Source organism: Mesoplodon densirostris, chromosome 3 (genome assembly GCF_025265405.1).
Source record: "Mesoplodon densirostris isolate mMesDen1 chromosome 3, mMesDen1 primary haplotype, whole genome shotgun sequence".
NCBI classification, from domain to species: Eukaryota; Metazoa; Chordata; class Mammalia; order Artiodactyla; family Ziphiidae; genus Mesoplodon; species Mesoplodon densirostris.
Genome location: NC_082663.1, coordinates 146,769,145 through 146,780,160, shown reverse-complemented (window position 1 = coordinate 146,780,160; position 11,016 = coordinate 146,769,145). Strand labels below are relative to the sequence as shown.

The 11,016-nt window shown below is 51.3% G+C and overlaps 1 long non-coding RNA gene across 3 annotated transcripts; it reads left to right on the top strand.

Moving 5' to 3' along the window:
- The first annotated feature begins 216 nt into the window (after window positions 1-216).
- LOC132485717 (uncharacterized) lies at window positions 217-10,419 on the top strand. Of its 3 annotated transcripts, none has more exons than XR_009531420.1 (4): window positions 217-397; window positions 1,995-2,053; window positions 5,398-5,572; window positions 9,877-10,419. It is a non-coding gene; the product is annotated as an uncharacterized LOC132485717 (long non-coding RNA). The 3 variants fall into 3 exon arrangements; XR_009531419.1 differs by lacking the exon at window positions 9,877-10,419 and adding an exon at window positions 5,685-6,241; XR_009531421.1 differs by lacking the exon at window positions 9,877-10,419 and adding an exon at window positions 5,685-6,241 and having other exon boundaries at window positions 5,395-5,572.
- The last annotated feature ends 597 nt before the right edge of the window (window positions 10,420-11,016 follow it).

Sequence of the window (11,016 nt, the reverse complement as noted above, 5' to 3'; positions counted from 1 at the left end):
AATGGAGGAAGAGGAGAAGAGGGTGGTTGGGGGAGGGGGAAGTTGGAAGGGAAAGAGGCGGGGCAAGGAGGAGGAGGCAAAGTGGGGGGGGCGGTAAGGGGCAGGAATGGGGCCAGAGGGGGATGGGGGAAGAGGGTGGGGGAGGGGAGGGCCCACTCCCTCGCCGGCATCCACAGCGTCCACAACAGCTGTTATTTATTGAAGGCGAGTCCTCGCTCAAACAAGCATTTATTGGGCGCCTCCCGTGTGCCAGGCACGGTGCCCGGGGAGGCTGAATACATCTCAGCTCAACCCCCGCCCTCCCAGCGCTCCCCTCTGGGAGTTTGACCAGCACGGAGCCTGGGCTTGGCCTGGCTGGTCCCATTTCACAGAAGAGGAAACTGAGGCCAGAGAGGGGGTGAGTGAACGCTCCCTAGCGAGGGAGCGAGGGGGTGGCCCTGTGGGTTTTGGTTACCCCTGGAGCAGTGCTCATTAGATGTGGAGCTAAGACATGAATAGGGGTGACCTGCACAGTCAGGGCCGGGATGGGATTTGAACCCCATGTGGCCGGCTGCCCCCCAGGCCTCTGGGTGCCTGTCTAGGGGCTGGTGTTCCGGGAGGGGCAGGGCGGTGACCCGCAGACCGCAGGATTCCAGGCATTTTCCAGGCCTGGCCCCCAGGGAGCAAGGCAGAGGCTGGCCTGGCCTTGCCCTTGGCCTTCTCATCTTCCTCATCCCTTGGGGGGGGGGGTGGGGGGCGTAGTAGCCTTTACAGGGCCAAGGGGGGAGGGGTTCAGCCAACAGCAAACATTTGTTTTCTTTGCCTTGAACTTGGAATGACATGTCAGGGCTCCTGCATACAGTAGGTACTCCACAAATACCAGAGTCCTCCTGGAGCTCCCACCAGGTTACAGCTCCACCTCCACCCCATCCTCTCCCCAGACCAGGCCAGAGGGGCAGCCCATTCTCATTTGCTACCCACTTCCCCCCCCCCCAACCAGGGAGAAGCAAGTCTAAGTAAGCCCTCTCTGCCTCTGCCAGCCTGTCCCTCTGTACCCGGCAGGGGCCTGTTGGGAGCCCACCCTGAGCTGCCTTCTGTTTACTTCTTTCTCCATCGGAGGGGCGACTGCCTTTGCATTCTCAGTTTGCCCTGATGCTAAAAGCTCCTCCTTTCAGCCCAGTGTCTGCTCCAGCCACAGGTCCTTAGTCTGGTGATGGGTGGCCACCAGACAGCACTGAGAATTTCAGGGCTGCTTTGAACAAGGAGCTCCCAGCTTCTGCCACTTACTAGCTGTAAAACCTCCTATAATCGTCTGGGAAACTGGCTCTTTGCATCCATTCCCCCTCCCTGACGTGCCACAACCCCAGATGTCCCTTGGGTGCTCCCTCTCCCCACTAGGTGTGGTCTGGGTAGGGCATGTAACTTGGCCCTAAGCCACACCCACATCCCATCTCCTGGCCTCCTGGACTGATTGGAGGATGGGCACATAACCAACCCGCAATGAGCTGTGTCAGGGCTTTTGCAAGGAATCTTGGGAAACAGACTTTTGCATCTTGAGTAGCATTTGAAGCTGAGTCCCCATCTTACACAACAGGGAGAGACCTCTAATAAGACTGAAGCCAACAGACTTGTTGCCAATGGGGAGGGAAGGATTGGGAGTTTGGGATTAGCAGAGGCAAACTATTATATATAGGATAGATAAACAACAAGGTCCTATTGTATAGCAGAGGGAACTATATTCAATATCCTGTGATAAAGCATAATGGAAAAGAATATGAAAAAGTATATATATATATATATATATATATATATATCTGAATCACTTTGCTGTACCACAGAAATTAACACAACATCATAAATCAACTATACTTCAATTAAAAAAAAAAGATGAAGCCACCCAGGTGGAGGAGGGCAATGGCCCCAAGGCCATCATTTCAGCCCTGAGCCAGCTGTTCCTGAAGCCCATAGCTGGGCTTTCATTCATGCAATCTTTATTAAACACTGTTTTGTGCCAGGTGCTGGTGCAGGTACTGGAGACACAGCCAGGAACAATGACAATCTCCATTCCCCAGAGGTAATTGACCTGCCCCAGGGCCTTTGCACTTGCTGTTCGCTATGCCTGGAATGCCAACTGCATCTCATTCTTCAAGTCTAGTCTCAAACATAGCCCCCTCAGTGAGGCCTGCCCAGCCACCACCCCTCCACTTCAAGATTAACCCCCCCACACACACACACCTCCTCTCCCATTTCCTGACTAATTTTACTCTCAGCGTGAGTCACCACCTGACTTATTCTGTGGAATACTTGTGTTTGTTGATTCTGGAATGTCAGCTTTGAGGATGGAGTCTTCATCTGTGTGGTCCACAGCAGTCTCCTTAGTGCCTAGAACAGGGTCTGGCACAGAGTTGGTGTCAGTATTGAATAAATAGGAAGCTGTCAAAAGGCTCCCTGTGGAGGTGGCATTGACATCCTGGTTTGAATGTTAAAGAAGGAGGAAGTGAGGGGGGGTCGTGAGGGCATTCTAGGAGAAGGGCACAGCAAGTGCGAAGGCTGTTATGGCCAATACATTATCTTTTGACTTAAACCAGCTTGGACTGATTTAAAAGATTTTTTTTTTTCTTTTTTTTGTAATTTGCTTTAGAACCCAGAGTGATGTAATGAGTTGTGCCTGGAGGGGTGCAGTACTCCAGGGCTGCCACAGGAGGGTGCAGCAGAATCTCATTCTTGCCCTTGGACTGTAAGAACTGGGAAAAGAAGAGAGACATAATAATAATAATAATAATAACCACGATGCTGAAGCACTTGCTTCCAGGCCTGTTTTAACTTCACATCAGTCCTATGAAGTGGGCACCATTATCATAGCCATTTCCCAAATGAGAAAACTGAGGCACAGAGAGGCTCAGTAACTTGCTCAAGTTTGCCCAGCAAGGAGTAGCAGAACCAGAATAGAACAACCAAGATAAAAGTCACAGGTTATCTGACCACCTAGGGGGAAGGCAGGTGAGCTTCGAGGTGGAAGATCTCCCAGAGTGGGAGGGAATCCCTGAGGTGCCCTGGGATCATTGTGTTGAGTGGTGATCCCTTTCTCAGGGCCTGGAGCCCCCATCTGTAGCCCACCTGCCAGATATTTTTCCCAGCCAGGGAGTTGGTATCATCTTAGATGCTGAGACAAATTGCACCTGCTCAAGGTCAGGTGAAACTGACAGAAAGGCCATCCTCTTCTAGTTGGGGGTCAGGAAAGGCTTTCCGAAGGAAACCACATTTAATAGGGGATCTGTAGGAAGATTAGGAGAGGCAAGGAAGAGAGTTTCAGGCTGAGGACACATCACGGGCAGAGACCTGGAGCGGGAGAGGGAAGGGCGTGTGGTCAGTTTCCTTTCAGAGAAAGACAAATACTCTATGACCTCACTTTTTTTTTTTTTTTTTTTTTTTGCGGTACGCCGGCCTCTCACTGTTGTGGCCTCTCCCGCTGTGGAGCACAGGCTCCAGACACGCAGGCTCAGCGGCCATGGCTCACAGGCCCAGCCACTCCGCGGCATGTGGGATCTTCCCAGACCAGGGCACGAACCCGTGTCCCCTGCATTGGCAGGCAGACTCTCAACCACTGCACCACCAGGGAAGCCCCATCTATGGCCTCACTTTAACGTGGATTCGAAGTGGAATGGTGGTTGCCAGGGCCTGGGGGGTAGGGGAAAGGGGGGGACGTTGGTCAAAGGGGGCAAACTTCCAGTTAGAAGATGAGTCCTGGGGATGTAATGGACAGCATCGTGATTACACTACTGTATTGTATACTTGAAAGTTGCTAAGATTGTCAGTGGTCTCACCACAAAAAAGAAATGGTAATTATGTGTCATGATGGAGGTGTTAGCTGATGATATATAATTATATCATGTTATCACAGTTGTACACCTTAAACTTACACAATGTTATATGTCAGTTATATATCTCAACAAAGCAGGGGAACAAAAAGCAATTCAAAACCCCCAAGGTCTGCCCAGCAAAGGTGACATAGCCCTCCTGCCTTCCCCCTCGTTTCCAATGAGACCTGGAGGTTCCCTGCTCCCACTGCCTACCCAACTGCCCCCTCCCCCTCATTACAGCACACACAGATCCCCTGCCCCTCCTCCCCGGTTTGGGGCCAGCTGTTGGAGACATCACCCCTGATCTCAGAGTGATGATCTGAGCACTGGCCTCAGTTTCCCCTCTGCTGCTGGGACAGACAAGGCTCAGCTGTCCCCCTCTGCCACCCCCAGAACCCGTGGCAGGCGATTTGCTTCAAGCCCAGCACTTTGTGACTTTGACGTAAACTTCAAATGTGGTTGCCTTTCTTGTCCTGCCCTGCCTGGATCTCGGTGCTCCTGGCTTATCCACATGAGTGGGCGGCATGGGGCCACTTAGAACAGGACCTGGCACCCAGTAAGTACATAATAAACAGGATCAGGATGCTGCTGCTGCTGCTGCTGCTGCTGCTGTTGCTGCTGCTGCTGCTGCTGCTGCTGCTGGTGATTGCCCACATCATTTTCAGCATGATGGGTGATTGGTCCAGCGATTCTCACCCTTAGCACTACTGACATTTTGGGCTGGAGAGTTCTTGCTTGTGGGGGATAGGGAGATATCCTATGCATTATAGAAGTTTGGCAGCATCTCTGGCCTCCACGCAGCAGGTACCAGTAACACCCTCCAATTCTGAGGACCAAAATCATCTCCAGACACTGGCCAGTGTCCCCTGGGTTGGGGGGCAGAATCAGTTGGGTGAGAACCACTGATTTGAGCCTAGGTTGTTTTCTGTCTATACCAGATCCACTAGGATGAGCCGTGTCCCTCCCAGCCCCGGGTTGTTAATTCTTTCAGTATCCTGACTTTAGACACATAAAAGCCTTTTTCTTTTTTTTTTTAATGCTGAGATAGCCTCTCTCTAAGAGACAGTGGAAGCTGACATACTGGCTGTTACTTAAATGAAACAAGACCCTTGGTAACTGGAAAACCCCCATCATTAGACAAGCATCAGTGAACACTTAAAATCCTGCCCCACTGGCTTTCCCAGTGACAACCATTAGCAGATAGGGACCCGGAGGCTCAGAAAGGCTAGCACATAGCGTGTGACAGCGTGAGTGTCTGAGTGGCTGAGCTGGCCTTCCTGCTCGAGCTGGACAGACACCCCCAGAACCATGTGTTTGACCATCCCCTGGCCTGTATGTCCACCATCCAGCCAGGCTGGACACCTACAGCCTCTGTCTCACGGTGAAACCCACTGGCTTGGCCATCCGTGGGAGTCTGGCCTCTTCCAGGCCTGAGTTAGAGGCCACACGTTTTCATCCACTGATTGGTACATAACCTTGTGTGGTGTGTGTCGCTGTTGAAAGATCCCTTACTTAATAAGCACTGTTGATTCATTTCCACTGAATTCATGGCCAGCAGCTTTATAACTCCTGTCTGAATCGACCTCGTCTGGGACTGTGCACCCCGGGCGCCCTGCGTGGCCGCGAGAGCCCCACCAGCATTGATTCCGCGGTTACCCATACATGTCAGTGAAGCAGCAAACTTGCGGTTGTGGGATCTGCGAATCCTGAGGACAGACTGTGTACCGTTTCAGGTGGGAACGAGTGCTGAGAAGAGACTCCTGGATTGGGGGGATGAAGAGGGAAGATGGGGTATGTTAGTTTCCTAGGGCTGCCCTAACTAAACGGAAGTTTATTCTCTCACAGCTCGGGAGGCTGGACGTCCAAAGTCAAGGTGTCAGCAGGGCTGTGCTCTTCCTGAAGGGTCCAGAGAAAAATCCTTCCTTGCCCCTCCCTAGCTTCTGCTGGTTGCCTGTGACCCTGCGAGTTCCTTGGTTTGCAGATGCATCTGCCTCCCTTGTCACATGGTTTTCTTCCCTGTGTACATGTACCCAATTTCCGCTCCCCCCCCCCTTTATGATGGATTTAGGGCCCAGTATGGCCTCATGTTAACTTGATGACATCAAGACCCTGTTTCCAAAGAAGATCACATTCACAGGTTCTGGGTGGATGTGAATTTGGTGGGGGGACCCTATCCAACCTAGTCCATGGGGCTGTTTTAGTATGGGGACATCATGGGTGACCTCCTGGAGGAGGTGACGTTTGAACACGCCCCGATGGAAGTGCGGGAGATCTGGGGGTAAGAGGCAGAGGGAAGAGCTGGTACAAAGGCCCTGAGGTTGGGCTGTGCTTGACTTGTTCTGGTATCATTCAGAGGCCCACGTGGCTGGAGCAGAGTGAGCGAGCGGGAGAGAGGAAGGGAGGTGAGGACAGGGAGGGGATGGGGCAGGTCGTGCAGGGCCTTGTGGGCCTTGGGGAGGACTTGGGCTTTTACCCCAAGGGAGATGGGAGCTCTGGGGGGCTGTGGGCAGAGGAGGGGCAGGAGACTCCAGAAAAGGACAAAATAGCACAAGAGCAGGCCAGGTCTTGGGTTCTGTATCTTACAGAATTCCCACCATCATCCAGTGATGGACTCATTTGCTGGCCCCATTTTCCAGATGAGATCTGGTGAGTTTGATTCACTGCCCCAGGATCGCACAGCTGCTAACTGTTCCCTGATCGATCGTGTTTGATCCGTGGTTCGAATTCTCACCTGTCTGTCCTCCTGGTGTCAGGAATAATAGATGAAGGTGTTCATTAAAGTCTAACTCCTGTCACAAAATTGGGTCATTTGTAGATGCGTGGATGGACCTAGAGACTGTCATACAGAGTGAAGTAAGTCGGAAAGAGAAAAACAAATATTGTATATTAACGCATATATGTGGAATCTAGAAAAATGGTACACATGAACCGGTTTACAAGGCAGAAATAGAGACACAGATGTAGAGAACAAATGTATGGACACCAAGGGGAGAAGGGTGGTGGTGGATGAATTGGGGGATGGGGATTGACACGTATACACTAATATGTATAAAATAGATAACTAATGAGAACCTGCTGTATAGCACAGGGAACTCCACTTCGCTATACAGTAGAAACTAACACAACATTGTAGAAAAACTATACCCCAATTAAAAAAATAAGTCACTGCTAATCTGATAAACAACAAACAAACAAAGTCTAACTCCTGTCATTGGTCTTTATAATGTGGCCACATGGCATTCAGTTGGCTGACAATGGTGATGCCTCCGTTAGAGCTCTGTGGATGGGTACAGTGGCCTGCGCCATGGCCACATGGGGGTAGCAAGAGCAGGAGACATGGCTCTGGGGGAATCTGAAGTCTTGGGTGCAGGAATGGGGGTTTGATCAGAGAGCCAGGAGATTGAGCAAGGAGCAAGGTGGTGGCAGTGAGGGCTGAACCCCCTTCCTGTGCTTTGGGGATGTTTCTGGTCTCTAACCAAGGGTGACATGCAGGGCTTTTGTCCTCCACATCCCTTCCCTCCAGGTTCAGTCGAAATGACTTACTCCCTCTGTAGCTTGATGGCCCCGCTTACCTCTCGGGGCTGTCACAGTGGGCATTTAATTGGGGACTTGGATGCCCAGAGCACGTTCCGTGGAACCAGAGCCAAGTGTGGGGATTAAGTAGAGCTAAATGGGGCCGTTCCGTGTGGGTCTTCTCAGAGCCTTTCATGTGCTCAGAGCTTTCCAGAACTTATGTGCCCCCCTTGACATTTTTTCCCCTCTGAAGCATTTCTGGGGGTCTAGGGGGGTCCTGGAATACATAAAGGAAACACTGCCTTAAACCAAAGGGGAAACTTGAATGGTGGAATTTCAGGCAGAGACTTCTGGCCAAGCATCAAAGATTTCCTGCTTCTCCCCCTCCTCTTCTTCCCAGGACCTGGGCACTGAGAACAAGGCTGGTGTCCCACGGCTCCCTCTGGGGTGGCCCAGTGGGGTTGCAAACTCTGGGCAACCCAGCCAAATTAGGAGCTCAGGATGAGGCTGGATGGGGTCAGTCCAGGCGGGACTGGGGGCTGGGCTTGTGGGGCTGACCGGGCTCCTGGGGGCGTGGAGAGGCAGGATTCCTGAACCCGGATAATGTCTCTTGATGTCTGAGGGTTCTCGAGGTGGGCGTGTCTTCTGGGAAGGCCAGAGAATCCCCTGGGATGAAGCCCAGAGATTAGCTCAGGAGAGAAACATCTGATTCCCCGCGGACCCCTGAGTCCAGGGTCACAGTGGGAGGCCGCAGATTGGCCCTGCTCTTCCTAAAGTAAACACGCACTGCTGGCCAGGCCCCCTCGGTCCAGCTGCCAGGCCTCTGCCCAGCCTCCGTCAGCGGCCCCTCCAGCATGGCAGCCCCTGGCCTTTCACCCTCTACCTCCGTCTGCCCACACGCTCTGGCCTCTCCCAGCATCTCTGGCTGTGGGGACCCCAGGCACTCGGTCACCCCAGGCCTTGCCCCCATGTGGCCCTGATGGGCACGGTCTAGAATGGCACAGGGAAGTGGAGGCAGATGCAAAGCTGGCTGCCCCTGGGCTGTTACTATTACTGTTGTTGTTGTTATTGCCAATGAGACAGGGATGCTGGGACATAGTTGAGAACGCAGAGAGAATACATCATCTCTGGGACATCTTGACCTTGGGGCCCTTGACAGGGCTCCGAGGGTCCGCCCCCTACCTCTGTCTCTGCCTCCCCTCCCTCTGGCTTCTCAAGCTGCACCTGCAGCTGCCGTGGGGAGGAACTTCTCTAGCTATACTAAGGATGGTTTCCTGCCTCAGCTTCCTGCACCGAGACTAGCTTAGCTATTCCCACCTGGTCTCGGGGCCCAGGACAAGCCCCCACCTTGCTGCCTTGCCCTGATTCTCCACGGGGGAGCATGTCTTCGAGTCTGCAAGGCAGGGCTGGTGGGTTAGGGGAGACAGCGAGGGGTGGAGACAGTGCCCCCAGTGGAGGGCATCGCATGTATAAAAGTGTGTGAGGGTTGGTTAGAGGGAAGACCAGGGGCCCAGGCTGGCTGGAGCAGAGTGCTGAGATGTTTAGGTTCAATGGAGTAGTAAGAGAGAGCCATGCAGGCGCTTTTAAATTGTTTAAACTTATGGTAAAATAACATAACATAAAATTTACCACTAACTTTTTTTTTTTTTTTTTTTGTGGTACGCGGGCCTCTCACTGTTGTGGCCTCTCCCGTTGCGGAGCACAGGCTCCGGACGCACAGGCTCAGCGGCCATGGCTCACAGGCCCAGCCGCTCCGCGGCATGTGGGATCTTCCCGGACTGGGGCACGAACCCGTGTCCCCTGCATCGGCAGGCGGACTCTCAACCACTGTGCCACCAGGGAAGCCCCACCACTAACTATTTTTAAAGTGTGCAATTCAGTGGTGTTACGTACATTCTCAGTGTTGAGCATCCATCACCTCCATCCATCTCTGGAACTTTCTCATCTTCCCAAACTGAAACTCTGTCCCCATGAAACACTCACTCCCCAGCCCCTCCCCCAGCCCCTGGCGCCCACCATCCCACTTTCTATCTTTGTGAATTGGACTCCTCTAGGGATCTCTTGTAAATGGGGCCATATGATATTTGTCCTTTCATGTCTGGGTTCTTCCACTTTACATGTTTTTCAAGGTTCATCCATGATGTAGTATGTGTCAGAATTTCATTCTCTTTGGAGGCTGAATAATATTCCATTATATGGATGGACCACATTTTATTTATTGGGTCATCCATTGATGGACACTTGGGTTGTTTCCAACTTGTGGCTACTGTGAATAAAGCTGCTATGAACACTCATGTACAGATATTTGTTTGAGTTCCTGCTTTCTATTCCTTTGGGTATATACCTGGGAGTAGAATTGCTGGGTCCTATGGCAACTCTCAGTTTTATTTTTTGAAGAACCGCCAAACTGTTTTCCACTTTACATTCCCACCAGTAACACAAGAGGGTTTCAATTTCTCCACATTCTCACCAATACTTGTTATTTTCTGTTTCGTTTTGTTTTTGTTTTAAATTGCCATCCTAGGGCTTCCCTGGTGGCGCAGTGGTTAAGAATCTGCCTGCCAATGCAGGGGATGCGGGTTCGAGCCCTGGTCCGGGAAGATCCAACATGCCGCGGAGCAACTAAGCCCGTGCATCACAACTACTGAGCCTGCACTCTAGAGCCCGCGAGCCACAACTACTGAGCCCGCTAGCCACAACTACTGAAGCCTGCACGCCTAGAGCCCATGCTCCGCAGCAAGAGAAGCCACCGCAACAAGAAGCCCGCGCACCACAACGAAGAGTAGCCCCTGCTCGCCGCAACTAGAGAAAGCCCGCGCAGCAGCGAAGACCCAATGCAGCCAAAAATAAAAATAAATAAAATAAATAAATTTATAAATAAATAAATTGCCAACCTAGTAGATGTGAAGTAGTATCCCACTGTGGTTTTGATTTGCATTTCCCTAATGACTAATGCTATCACACATCTTTTCATGTGCTTATTGGCCATTTGTGTACCTTCTTTGGAGAAATGTTTGTTCAAGTTCTTTGACCAGTTTTGAACTTTTATTGTTGTTGCCAAGTTGTAAGAGTTCATTATATATTTTGGATATTAATCCCTTATCAGGTATATGATTTGCAAATATTTTCTCACATTCTGTACGTTGTCTTTCTGCTTTATTAGTAGTGTTTTTTAAAAATTTATTTATTTTATTTTTGGCTGTGTTGGGTCTTCGTTGCTGTGCGTGGGCTTTTTCTAGTTGTGGCAAGCGGGGGCTACTCTTCGCTGCGGTGTGAGGGTTTCTCATTGCGGTGGCTTCTCTTGTTGCGGAGCATAGGCTTCAGTAGTTGTGGCTCGCGGGCTCTAGAGTGCAGGCTCAGTAGTTGTGGCACACGGGCTTAGTTGCTCCGCGGCATGTGGGTTCTTCCCGGACCAGGGCTCGAACCCGTGTCCCCTGCATTGGCAGGCGGATTCTTAACCACTGCACCACCAGGGAAGCCCTAATAGTGTTTTTTGATGCAAAAAAGTTCTCAATTTTGATGAAGTTCAATGAATCTATTTTGCCTTTTGTTGCCTGCGCTTTTAATGTCATATACATGAAATTGTTGCCAAATTCAACATCATGAAGATTTCTCAAACTTTTATGAAGATTTCCCCTAATGTTTTCTTCTAAAGGTTTTATAG